Consider the following 14,619-nt stretch of genomic DNA (forward strand, 5'->3'; position numbering starts at 1 on the left):
TTTGAGCATGGCTCATTGGAGCATGACTGTATTCCAATAACACTTTGTGTACAAAATAGGCAGCAGTCCAGATTTGGTCTGTTAACCTAACATTTATAGAACACTATGCCACATTTTTTTCTCTATTTTTATTCCAGGACTCCAGTTACACATCTTTTAGGTATCTTTATATCTTTCTGCAGATTACTGAAGTTCTATTCATTCTTTTTCATCTTTTTTTTCCCTCTGTTCTTTATGTTGGATGATTTCTGTTGGTCTGTCTTCAAGGTCACTGACTCTTCTATAATTTATAATATGCTGTTAATCCCATTAGGGAATTCCTTATTTCAGATTTTGTATTTTTCAGTTCTAGATTTGCATTTGGTTCTTTTTATAGTTTTCATTTCTCTGCTGGAATTTCTTATCTGTTCAGTCATTACAGATCTTTTCCTTTACATTTTTGACCATACTTACAATAGCCACTTTTAAATCCTTATGTACTAATTCTAAAATCTGGGTTATTTCAGGATTGATCTCCTTTGATTGTATTTTCACGTTTTCCTGTTTCATTATTTGTGTTGTCTTAGGACTCCTTACTTTTAAAAATTATTGAGGCCTCTCAAAGAGCTTTTGTTTATGTGGGTCATATCTATTGATATTTATTGTATTAGAAATTCAAACATAAAAATTAAAAATATTTATTCATTTGAAAATAACAATAATAAAACCATTTATCTTAATAGAAATAACATTTTAATGAAAATAACTATATCTTCCAAAACAAAAAAATTTAATGCGAGTAGTGATAGTATTTTACATTTTTGGCTTGGTATCTGGCTTAAATAGAAAACGGCTAGATTCTCATTTCTGCTTCCAGTGTGTTGTTTTATATTGGTTTGATTAAAGTATATGAGGAAAATCCAGCATCACAGAATATGAAGTTGGAAAAGAAAGGAGAATTTTAATAGCCTTTTCAGAAAGTTGTGGGTATTCTTCTTTTACACTACACCAAAACTTGACAAGTAGTAATTTCTTAAAGATTATTTGCAGTGTGGAATCTGAAACCATATCAATGAACTTTTTATACTCTTACATTAAAATCAGTTGGTCTGTATTGCACTTTGAATAGATCTTTTATTATCTTGTAACATCATGCATTGTTCATGTAGAAAATAATGGTGTGGTTTTGCAGATCTTCCAAATGTTGACACATTTTATCAGTATCAAAAAAGCACATTTATTAATATCACCACTCATCTTGTTATAAGTCTTTAAAGCTTATATTCATGGATACAAGTTTTTTAGAATTCTAGTTATCACTTAACAGCTCAAATTTTGTCTCTGGCAACAAAAACTTTCAGTTGTTTTCCCAGAATTGATAAACTCACTTCATTCATTTTCAATAAAATGTCTGCCAAAACCCCAAATATCTGTCAGTTGTTCTTTGAAGTAAAAATGGTGTTCCACAAAAAAAGTGATCAGTTCAGCTTGTGACTCAAACCGATATACAAGTGATTTTTCTCAAGATAATCATTGTGCTTTGGTATGCAGTGCAAGTACTTTCTGCATACTTCACATTTTGTCACGGAATACTAAAAAGATGTGTACACAAAGGTCAAGATTTAATAAAACTAATAATTTTTACTGCTTTATCAAGGACATTCTTAAGTGAAACTAGATTTTTCTTTTTCTGTTTTTAACTGTGAGTATGTGGTTATGAAGAATGCTATGACAACTAGTACAGTTTGGTGCAACTGTGATAGAATAAGAGAGAAAAGGGCAAATAACATTTTAGTATTACCATGAAAATAGTTTTGACCTTGCAGACCCCTGAAGGAGTCTTGCGGCGTCTAGTGATGTGCAAACCGTATTTTGAGAATCACTGGCTTAGTACTTTGGGTTATATTATAGACATTGAATACTATCCATATAGATTATAGATTCTGTTATATTTCTATTAAGAATATTAATTTTTTGTTTTAGGAGGCGGTTGCCTTAGCTGAATTCAAACTCCAAACTCTATATTCTCTTTTAGTCCTAGCCAGGTGGCTTACAGGCTGCCTCACACATGGCTAACGCAGGGGTCAGCCAGAGGTTTAAGCAGAGTGTATATGTAGTTTGTGGTCCTCCCTCTGGAATTTTTTCCTTACCTTCCAGCTAATGTGGCAGCCACAAATACTGTCTGCTGTGTGTTTCCTCAACTAATAAGACTGCAGGTTTCTATCCAAAATGGCTACTTTCTGATTGGCTTTTATCTCCCTTGTGGGAAATCTGTAAATGCCCCAAGGGAGAAAGTAGAGATATATGGTGGGCTTATCTTATTGTGCCTCCCTTCCCTACAGAATTCTGGCTTCTCAAATGCTACCTGTCTTGGTTGATCTCCAATGTATTTAAACAGTTGCTGTCTGTGTTTTAACCAGGTTTCCTAGTTTTTTCTGCAGGAGGGTTAGTCTGATACAAGCTTTTCCCTCAGGGCCATATAAGCAGGAGTCCTGAGGCCCAGAATTGAGTGCATTACTTCACATGTGTTCTGACTAGTACAGAGTTGGATTATTATCTTCCTAAATAATATTTTAATTAATGCTACTTAATATTGCATTAGGTTCTTGGCAGCCATATCTCACTGTTGGCATGTATTACACTTGTGGACATCCAAAATCTCTGTCTTCTCCTTCTCCCACATTTTATTGCCTGCTGTTAAACCATGTATAGTAGTAATGCAGTGTTTCTTTGTGTTTAAAGGTGAACACAGTACTTTCATTTATTTTTATTAAATTTGGGTCTGTGTTCTCTACCATTGAAGCCTCTTGAATCTTTTAAAGCTTGATTTTTTTCCATTCACATTTCTTTTAACTTTATATTATTTGAAGATACTGTGTTCTATTTTGTTGCCATTTTGTAATAGCTATGGAAAGCATCACTGTGGTTCTGTCTGATGATAAATAGTAAGAAGTTCCCTATTTCTTCAATTAAGGGGACACATAAAAGAAAATTTTGTTTTCCTCGCAAAATAATTTCACCTTTATTATCAGTTTTTTGAGAAAATATGTAATACCCAAAAGATGTTATGAATTTAGTTGTACTTTTAAATACATTTTTATCATTCATAGCAGTTTACATATACATATGGAAGATTATTGACAAATATATATATATAAAATAATTCCTGGTAAGTTTATGGATTTATGTTCCCTGCAAGAATTCAGACTCAGTGATGGAGAACCACTACTCTATAGCTTACTATTGCAAAAAGACTTCTATTCCTCTTTATTTTTTAGTTAACTTTTTGTTTGGAAATAATTTAAAACTTAGAAAAGGTTGAAAATTAAAAATAGTACAGTGTGTGCATGTATGTATGCACATATATACACAGGTTTTTTTCTGAACTATTTGACAGTAACAACATGACCCCTAAACAGTTCAGTCAGTGTGTATTTCCTAAGAATGGAAATATTCTCTTACATAACCAAAGTACAGTTATATTCCATACTTGGATTTTGTCAGTTTATATTCTAATTCCAATGTTCTGTATTCTAATGGAACATTCAATTTTATCAGTTAGCTTGGTAGTGTTCATCATAATATTTTCCCTTCTCAGTACATAATCCAGTTTAGTGTCAAGCATTACATTTGGTTGTCATATCTCTTTAGCTTTTAGTCTCATAGTTGTGGTAAGGGGTGGTTCTCAGTTCTTTTTTAGCCTCAGTCTTAGGCAGGCCCTCTGCACCTGGGCCTCAGGGCTGGGGCTTTGTTAGTGTTTCTGCACCTACTCCCCACCCCCCTACCTGTAGCAGCCAAACTCTGCCTTGTATCTCTTTGGGGGGGGGCTGGATGGTAGTTTAAGTGGTCTTGAGAAAATTTAGATGGAGAGTAAATAAAGGTTGGAGATATATGTTGAAACTAGGAGAAAGGATTTAAAGAAAATAAATTTTTTATGGTTCTGTCCATTTTCTAGATCTGGGCTACAAATTTGGCACTAGGTTTACTAGAAGCCAATTCATATTGGAAAACAAGATCAGTGTCCTGATTTACAGTGTCCCTAAGGTAAAAACAAACTAATTGTACACGGGAAGCATAATTTGGCCTGGCATCAAGATCAGAGAGATATATGTATCCCTTGAGCCCTTATAAAGAGGACACTATTGATTAACATCCTCAACAATATCTTTACTATAAATAGAACAGTGGTTTCATAGGACTGCTTTTTTTAATAATGTCCCTCAATGTCTGCATTTCCATAAGGAGCCAACATTATTTGGTTTTGGCCTGCTGGTCTGGCTTATTCTAGGGTAAAATTTCAGACTAGTGATTTAGTTATAGAACCCTTCTTCAAATGAAATCTTATCAGGAATCCCCATACACAGCAGGAAAAAATGGAGTTGAAGTGGGGTAATGTACCTAGAGTACTACTAACTCAGCTCTCTCCCTTTCTTGTTTTGCTGAGCAAGTCTCTATGGCACTTCTGCAGAATGACGAACCCTGAACACATTTTGAAAACTGTTTGTCCAGAAAAAACTGGTGGATTGGATAGCCTCAGACAGTTCTCCACAAATATGTCTACCTGAACTGAGTTTTGATTTTATCTTCTTATTGTATATTAACTATATTATTTTAAATTGTACCAATTTTTAAAACCCCTTATTTAGTATCATTTTCCTTATTATCAGGCACTGACCTTTCCTTCTACTTCAAAAGTCAATTTATTGTCCTCTCTATAAAAGCAAAACAGTACAAAACAAAAACCCAACTTATCCATATGCATCAAAGAAAGAGGGGACCATTTTCTTAGTTAATGCTAGTTGTTCTACCTGTCCTTAGATCCCATCACCTCCTGCCTCCTTTGAGACAGTATTCCATTAGTTACACCTTTCTGGGTCCAGAGCCTCTCCCTCTCTACTGGCTCCTTTTCTATAACCTTAAAAAAGGAAATTATTTGTCTGCCCAGCAGCCTCTTTTCCCCACTAGCTACCAAACTTTTCATCTCTCTTGCTAGACTAAGCTTGAAAAAGTAGCCTACATTTGCTGAATTCACTTTGCTTCCCATTCTTTTCTTTTTACTTAAATAATTTATGTATAAATTATATATAAAAGTAATACAATAAACACCCATGTTTTTACCACCAAATTTAAGAAACAATATTACAATATAGTTGAAAGCCCCTGTGTACTCTTCCTTTAATGAATCTTTCCCTCCCCTCAAAAGTAACCATTACCCTAAATTTGATTATTTCGATACATTTCATTTTTACTTTTACTATATATCCACAGATCCCTAAACAGTATATAGCTGAACTTTTCACCTGGAGTACCATGAATGATTTACAAGTGTGCCAAGATGTTGATCCTCTCAGTCTTTGGAACAGTAAATATTATGACTAGCCTTGTTCATTTAGCCCAGTGTACCATACAAATATTACCATTTTCTGTGTGCCATGATTCTAAAAAAAGTTGGGAAACACTGATATATAGTACTGTCTTGTATATATTTTTAAAACTTTATGTCAATAATGGCATACTGTATGTGTTTGTTGTTTTTTTTAAACATTCATCACCATATACAGTTACAGAATTTTTTTTCATGTGATGAGAACTTTTAAGATTTACTCTCTTAGCAACTTTCAAATATGCAATACAATATTATTAATTTTAGTTGCCATGCAGTACATTACATCCCCACGACTTATTTATTTTATAACTTGAAATTTGTACTTTTTGACTCCTTTTACTCATTTTGCCCACCCCCCACACCTAGTCTTTGGCAACTGGCAGTTTGTTCTCTGTATCTATGAGCTTGGGGGGGGGGGTTGTTTGTTTGTTTTTATTCTACATATAAGTGAGATCATATGGTATTTGTCTTTCTCTGTCTGACTGATTTCACTTATCATAGTGCCTGTCGCAAATGGCAGGGTTTCATTCTTTTTTATGGCTGAATAATATTCCATTGTATATATACCACATCTTCTTTATACGTCTGTTAATGGACATTTAGGTTATTTCCATATCTTGGCTATCATAAATAATACTGCAGTGAATGTGCGAGTGCATATATCTTTTCAAGTTAGTGTTTTTGTTTTCTTTGAATAAATACCCAGAAGTGGAATTGCTAGATCATGTGGTAGTTCTATTTTTAATTTTTTAAGTAACCACCATACTATTTTCCATAGTGGCTGCACCAGTTTACATTCCCACCAACAGAGCTCAAGGGTGCCCTTTTCTTCACATCCTCACCAGCATTTGTTATCTCTTGTCTTTTTGATAATAGCCATTCTAACAGGTGTGAGGTGATATCTCTTTTTGGTTTTGGTTTGCATTTCCCTGATGATTAGTGATGTTGAGCATCTTTTCGTGTACCATCTGTATGTCTTTGGAAAAATGTCTATTCAGATCCTCTGCCCATTTATTAATTGGATTTATTTTTATTTATTTTTTTGCTATTGAGTTGTATGAGTTCTTTATATATTTTGGATATTAGTCCCTTATCAGATATATGCTTTGCAAATATCTTCTCCTGTTTAGTAGGTTGCCTTTTCATTTTGTTGGTTTCCTTTGCTGTGCAGAAAATTTTTAATTTTGATGTAATCCCACTTGTTTATTTTTGCTTTTGGTGTCAAGTCCAAAAAATCATCACCAAGACCAAGGTCAAGGAACTTACCACCTATATTTTCTTCTAGGAGATTTATAGTTTCAGGTCTTACATTCAAGTCTTTAATCCATTTTGAGTTAATTTTTGTGTATGGTGTAAGATAGTGGTTCAGTTTCATTCTTTTGCATGTGGCTGTCCAGATTTCTTTTTTTTATATATATAATTTTTATTTATTTATTTTTTCCCGCAAAGCCTCAGTAGATAGTTGTATGTCATAGCTGCACATCCTTCTAGTTGCTGTATGTGGGATGCTGCCTCAGCATGGCCAGAGAAGTGGTGCGTCAGTGCGTGCCCAGGATCCGAACCCAGGCCACCAGCAGCGGAGCGTGCACACCCAACTGCTAAGCCACGGGGCCGGCCCCTGTCCAGATTTCTCAATAACACTTATTGAAGAGACTGTCCTTTCCCTGTTGTATATTCTTGGCTCCTTTGTCGTAAATTAATTGACCACATATGCATGGGTTTATTTCTGGGCTCTCTAGTCTGTTCCATTGATCTGTGTATCTGTTTTTATGTAAGTATTATACTGTTTTGATTACTATAGCTTTGTAATATAGTTTGAAATCAGGGAGCTTTCACAGCTTTGTTCTTTCTCAAGATTGCTTTGGCTATTTGGGGTCTTTTGTGGTTTCATACAAATTTTAGATTTGTTCTATTTCTGTGAAAAATGCTATCAGAATTTTAATAGGGATTGCATTCAATCTGTAGATTGCTTTTAGTATGGACATGTTAACAATATTAATTCTTCCAATCCATGAGCACGGAATATCTTTCCATGTATTTGTCTCATCTTCAATTTCTTTCATCAGTGTCTGATAGTTTTCAGTGTGCAGGTCTTTAACTTCCTTTGTTTATTCCTCGGTATTTTACTCTTTTTGATGCAGTTATAGATGGGATTTTCTTAATTTCTCTTTCTGATAGTTGTTAGTGTATAGAAATGCAACATATTTCTATATATCAATTTTGTATCTCGCAACTTTACTGAATTGTTTATTGGTTCTAACAGTTTTTTGGTGGAGTTTAGGGTTTTCTAATATATAAATATCATGCCATCTGCAAATAGAGACAGTTTTACTTCTTTCCTTCTAATTTGGATGCGTTTTATTTCTTTTTCTTGCCTAATTGCTCTGGCTAGGACTTTCAGTACTTTGTTGAATAAAAGTGGTGAGAGTGAGTGTCCTTGTCTTGTTCCTGATCTTAGGGGAAAAGCTTTCAGCTTTTCAGCGTTGAGTATAATGTTAGCTGTGGACTTGTCATATATGGCTTTTATTATGTTGAGGTATGTTCCCTCTGTACCCACTTTGTTGACTGTGTGTGTTCCTTATCATTTTTTTAGTCAGTCTTATGTTTATGAGAGTCATCCATTTTAATGCAGGTAGCATTTTTTCATTTGTGTTTCACTGATGTATGGTATTCTATTATATAAATGTATCACACTTCACCGATATTCCTATTAATGGATGTTTATTTAGATAGTCTATAATTTCTTACTATTACAAGTAATGTCGCTATGAAGAGTCTTATATATCTTCTTGTATGTTAGTGTTTCCCTAGAGAAATATGCCTGAGAGTGAAATTGCTTAGTTATAGGAAATGTTTAGTTTACCGGATATCAACAAATTGTTTTCCAAAGTGGTTGTTTACACTTACCAACAGTTGATAAAACTTACCTTTACTCCCATCCTCTCTGAACTTTGATATTTTCAGTTTTTTAAAGTTTTGCAGTTCTGGAGATAGATCATGGTGATGGTTGCACAATAAGGCGAATGTATGTAATGCCACAGAGCTACTACACTTAATAATGATTAAAGTTGTAAATTTTATATTACCTATATTTTACCAAAATTAAAAAAAAAAGTTTTGCTGGGCCGGCCCCATGGCTTAGCGGTTAAGTGCGCGCGCTCTGCTGCTGGCGGCCCGGCTTCAGATCCCGGGCGTGCACCGAGACACCGCTTCTCTGGCCATGCTGAGGCCGCATCCCACATACAGCAACTAGAAGGCTGTGCAACTATGACATACAACTATCTACTGGGGCTTTGGGGGGAAAAAAAAAAAAGTGTGTAAAAAAAAAGTTTTGCTAGTCTGATGGGCATGAAATCTCAGTGTTTTTTATTTGCTTTTTCCTGATTACTAATGAGGTATCTTTTCATATGCTAAATATCCATTCATGGTTTTTTTTTTCCCTCTGAATTTCCTGTTCATAACTTTTTGCCCATTTTTTTATTGAATTGTTTGTCTTTTTCTTAACAATTCTTGGAAGTTCTTTTATATATTCTGGATATTAATATTTTGTTGATTATGTGTGTTGCATACATTTTCTCTGTTTATGGCTGTCTTTTCTACTTTTTTAGTCGTATCTTTTGATAAACAGAAGCTTTTAATTTTAATGTGGTTGAACTTTTTTTTTTTCCTTTTCAATAGATACTTTTTGTGTTTTGTTTAAGGAATCTTTCCTAAGATAGGGTCATAACGATATTCACCTGCATTTTATTCTAAAAGTTTTCAAGTTTTGCTTTTCACATTTTGGCTTATAATCTATTTGATTTGAGTTTTATGTTTGGTGTGAAATAGGTATTCATTTTTTTCCTCATATGGCTAATCATTTATTACACATTTCCTTTCTCCCCCACTGATCCACAGTGTCATCTCTTACATAGCAAGTTTACATATTTGCACAAGTCCGTTTCTGGGCTCTTTGTTCTGTCCTATTGGTCAGCTGTTTATCATTGTACCAATACTGTACCTAAAGCTTTATTATAATAAAGTTATCTAGTTGCATAATACCCTTCTCCCCTATTCTTCTCCAAAATTGTCTTAGCTATTCTTGGCTCTCTGCCCTTCTCTGCAGTTTTAAGATTAGTTTGTGGAGCTCCACAGTTGGACTTTTGATTAGAAATTAGTTATATCTTATCCAAATATAGTCTGTTCTTGCAATTGTATAGATACTGAAGCTTCAGAGAATCCAAGTCTGTATTTTATTATTTTAAATGAGAAAAGTAATAAATAGTTCCCAAACATCCAAAAACCTTAATTTCCCCAATTATAAAGTCTTCTGTATAAACATCTATGTAAGAATCCACCAAGATTTTCTGCATAATATAAAGCATTTAAAACATCAATTACTTAGTCATTTCACACTTATTAAACTGATTAGTTGGTATGTTTCTGGACAGAATGCAGTGATACTGGAAGGTATCAGATATTTCTTCTAACTGCTCCAAACATGTACTGTAATATGAATAAACAATGATAAAACATGCTAAAGATACATGATGCATGCAAATCATTCTTAGCTAATAACCAAGGCCATTTAAAAATGATAATTTACTGATTGAAAACTTGCCTGGGTGAGATTTGGTGGTGAGGGGTGGAAGAAGCACTGCTGTTCTGAGGTGAATCGGGATTTGTGGGAGGGAACTGGTGAAAGGGCTCACATTCACATCTTAAGAGGTGTTCTCTTCTTCACGTCTGAGACTCCAGAAATAGATGCTGTGAATCATTGTCCAAAGCCATAGATTAAGCAATGAGATTAAAAAATCTCAAAATGGATATCTCCTTGTGTTCCCATTGCTTGTGGTTATATGGTGTGAACATAAGATGTGATCCTGTCAGGAAGATAGCTGAGCTACACCTGCTGAGTGGACAGGACAGTCTCTCAGACTCATAAGCACCTTATATGTGCACTCATGCAAATTAATTATAGTTGTGTGTTTTGGGTTTTTTTGAATAGTGACTTCTGGGTTAAAAAAAAAGTACAAGTTGTAGTAAATATTCAGATAAAAATTCTTCAGGTGAGGAACATTGGATACATAGATTTATTTGGGGAGAATTGATATCTTTGCAATATTTAGTCTTCTATCCATGACCATGATTTTATTTCTCCATTTATTTAGATAGTTTTATAATTTTCTTATAAAGGTATATAGATAAATAGGAATACAACTGGTATTTATATATATTGCTCTTATTAATTTATCTACAGATAGATTTTCTTGGGTGTTGTACATACACAATCATATCTTCTGAGAATAATGAAATTTTGTTTAATTTTCTTTTCTTACTATGTCAGCTATGGCTCCCTGGACATTGTTAAATAGAAGTGGTGATGACAAACATCCTGTCCCTTATTTTCAAAGAAATTCTTCTAGTGTTTCACGACTAGGTATGATGTTTGCTGTCTGTTTTTGGTAGATATCCTGTATCAGATTAAAGAAGTTTCTTACAATAGGCAATGTTGAATAATGGTTAAAAACAGTTAAGAGTCCAGACTTTCTGGCCAAGTTGCCTGAATTCAGCTCTTAGTGTTACCACTTGCTTGCTGTGTGACCTTGGACAAATCACATAACTTCTCTGTACCACAGTTTTCTCAGCTGTATAATGGTGATAATAATAGTCTCTACTTCATTTGGTAGTTGTAAAGATTTAGTGAGTTAATATATGTAAAACACTTGAAACCATGCCTGGCATATAGTATAAGTGTTATGTGTTAGATATTTTTATAGTTACTATTACAAATCCTCTTTTTGCTAAGAGATTTTTTTTGTTTTGAAATCATAAACAGATATTGAATTCTTATTTCTTTAACTGTCTGATAGTCTCATTGGCTTTTCTTAGAACATTAATTAATATTTGTTGAGCTTAATAGAGTGTCAGATTTATGCTATGACTAGAATTTAATTAGTATGACTTTAAACCTTGGCATATTTAGTGGTAGTTCCTATTTTACACTTTTTTCTAAATGGCCTTTTAGAAGCTCGGTTGGTGACTTTACCTTCCTCACCATCCAGACTTATAAGTGTATTGCAATTGTGAATGTTACCTGCTGCCTGGGAAATGTGTTTTTACACTTAGTGCAGTTTCTTAATGGAAGTAGATTACTTTTTCTGTATTTTGGTATTTTACTAACAGATTGGTGGTCCATTTATAATTCTGAGACTAAGTGAAGAGTTACTAGATGAAGAAGCAGTTTTGGGAGAATTTACCAGACAAGAAATTTTGTTTCTTGGGTTCTCTTTTGAAAATTCACTAATGTTGAAAAGTCTGTGTAGAAACAAACTTTATAGAGTTATTTGTATACAGCTGGGACTGAATTTATGGACTGCTTTTCTGACTTGCTAAAAAGCTAAAGATTGACAACCCCTTTCATACTGCATTATCCAGCTTGGCTTTTAACTCCAAGAGAACTATGTTCACAAATTGATGCCCTATTCCTTTGGGGTTGGTATAGAAGCATTAAATTGTACTAAAATATTCATATGTGAGTGCATTAGCTGAAAGCAATTGATGTTCTGTTCCCAAGAGGACAAAGAGAAATGCTGTATGGACCTGTAGTCCAGAAAACACCCTAAGCATGCTTCTTAAAGGTAATTACATGGCCTGGATGATCAAAGCCCCTACAGTGAAGCTTAAAATGACAAAGGAGAAGTTGTAGAATTTCTAAACTGTGGTTTGGATGTATGAATTGTTTGGTTGTGCAGTAGTTAAAAACTTATTTGCTAAAAATTAGTTCTAATTGTGTCTTTGAGTTCTAATTTTATGTTTGATTTATTTTCTTAGCTAATTTTTATTAGACTGATTTCTCTAAAGTATTTGTTCCCGAGGACCAATATCAGTGAAGTTTTTTATCTATTACCATTTTATATATGAAGTTGAAATTTTTAAGTTTCAGTGAATCTGTTGAATTCTTTTTACATATATAACTGTTTAAAAGCATGCCACTGATATGATAAATTGACATGTCTTGTAGATAGTCTAATTTAACAGCTGGCATGAAAATCAATAAGAATAGACAGCAAATCTTTGTTGTAGCTATCTTTGTGTGGTAACTTGAAGGGAATAAAACTATTCTAAATTTCTATTCTTATTCTAACCATATTTTTGGTTCTTTTATATAAAAGCTAATTTATTTTCTCATGGATAGCTTCAGGTATAATAAACATGCACATGAATGTCAGAGAACATAAGACACTGTACTAAAAGGAAATGTTTATTCAATGAATAATTGGTCATTTAGCATATGTAATTCAATCCTTGTGTTCACTTAGGGCCAGAGATATAACTACTAAGATCTTGTACAAAAGAACATTTTAATAACTTGGTTTAATATAATGATATATCAATATTAACCAGACTTAGTCTGAAAAGGAATTTGGGAAATGGTATTTGAAGCAGGGGAATATATTCCATTTCCTTAAAGTGAGATTACTTACTTAGATAGTCTCTAGTTAGGTTGGATGAATAGTATGTTTGTTATTTTATTATATGCGTTTTTTCTACATTATTTTCGGCAATATGTCCATATTCCACAATACCTACTCAAATTTTTATAACTTTGGAAGGTGCTTCAAGGAGTCTTTGTGTAACTTGGGCTGAATTTCACAACTCTGGTTGCTTTTTTTTTTTTTTTAAACCCCACCCCCCTGGTTGCTTTTTAAAAAAATAGACTTGATTTTTTAGAACAGTTTTAGATTTACACAAAAATTGCAAAGGTAGTACAGAGAATTTCCATAAATCCTGTACCTGGTTTTCCTATTATTCTTGTTGTTATTTTTTAATATTATGTGAACTATTTATTTCTGTAATTGTCAAAACCACAAGATTTCAGAATTCAAGTTTTTGAAGATGGAGAATTGTGTGAAGGTTTCTGTCATGGTGATAACTTTCTAATGACTTTTTTATTGTGGTAAAATCTAACAGAATTTGGCATTTTAACCATTTTTAAATGTACAATTCAGTGGTATTAGTTACATCCACAATGTTGTGCAACCATTACCACTGTCTATATCCCCAGTTTTTCATCACCCTGAACTAAGAAACTCTATACCCATTAAGCAGTAACTTCCCAGTCCCTACCACACCAGCCCCTGCTAATCAGTAATCTACTTTGTCTCTATGATTTTCCCTTTGCTGGATATTTCATAAAAGTGAAATCATAACAATATTTGTCCCTTTGTGATTGTCTTATTTTATTTAGCCTGTTTTCAGATTTTATCCATGTTGTGTGTATCAGAACTTCATTCCTTTTTATGACTGAAAAATATTCCAATAATATTCTGTAAACATTTTGTTTATCCATTTATCTGTTAATAGATAATTGTGTTGTTTGGTTTTCACCTTTTGGCTGTTGTGAATAATGTGCAGTCACATACAAGTGTCTGTTTAGTCCCTCTTTTCATTTCTTTCGGGTATATATCTAGAAGTATATACCTAGGTATATACCTAGGAGTGGGGTTGCTGGGTCATATGGTAATTCTATGTTTAGCTTTTTGAGAACCTCTGAACTGTTCTCCTCTGGTTACTTTGTGGCTCTCATGAGCTCCTTACCATGGAAGTTATCTTAATTTTAGATGAAACATCAAGAAAGTCTGTGCATAAATAATGGCCTAACTCTTATTAGTAATTTTGGGAAAGAGGCAGCAGCTTGGTGAATGAAAATAGTACTTGGAAGACAGGTTCTAGTGCCAGCTCTGTTTCCTGGGGCCTTGATTTTTTCATTGATAAAATAAAGACTTGCATAGATAATCTTAGAGGTTCCTTATTACTCCAGAATTCTACATATGTATGTATAATTTAGCATGTTCTAACTGATTTGGATCAGTTAAAAAACCTTACTGATAAAAAATTTGATAGTCAAACTTTTTATTTGACCTGCTAAAATGCAAAGCTTTGTAATAGACTAATTATATATCTAAGTATTTTGATGTCATATACCCAAATATTTCAGTGTAAATTAATCGTCTGAATGATTTTAGCAAAGTATAATAATATACTTGGCTTTCTATCATTCCAAGTATACTTGAGGAATATTTTTCCGTGGTGGAAAATCTGTGAATTAGTATAGAAGTTAATTAGGTAAATACTAAGCATTTAATTGCAAAATAGTTAAATATTAAAAATTATCCTTTATTGTAGAAATATTTTCCTAAGAAAAACTTATTTCAGGTCCTATGCATCCTATGTAATCAAAACCTGCAATTAAAAAATACTACTAAAAGGTC

General features: G+C 33.4%; 1 protein-coding gene across 3 annotated transcripts in view; it reads left to right on the top strand.

Moving 5' to 3' along the window:
* Positions 1-14,619, top strand: part of ETFA (electron transfer flavoprotein subunit alpha) — a 79,107-nt gene that overhangs the window by 38,258 nt on the left and 26,230 nt on the right. Inside the window, exon 10 of one of the 3 annotated variants that reach the window (XR_015551569.1) lies at positions 10,692-10,784. The exons of the other annotated variants lie outside the window; for them this stretch is intronic. The gene's annotated coding sequence lies outside the window, so the exon portion shown is untranslated. The remainder of the gene's footprint in view (positions 1-10,691; positions 10,785-14,619) is intronic. 3 annotated transcript variants of the gene reach the window in all.

Source organism: Ceratotherium simum, chromosome 3 (assembly GCF_057802395.1).
Source record: "Ceratotherium simum simum isolate JZ-2026a chromosome 3, ASM5780239v1, whole genome shotgun sequence".
Classification (NCBI taxonomy): Eukaryota; Metazoa; Chordata; class Mammalia; order Perissodactyla; family Rhinocerotidae; genus Ceratotherium; species Ceratotherium simum.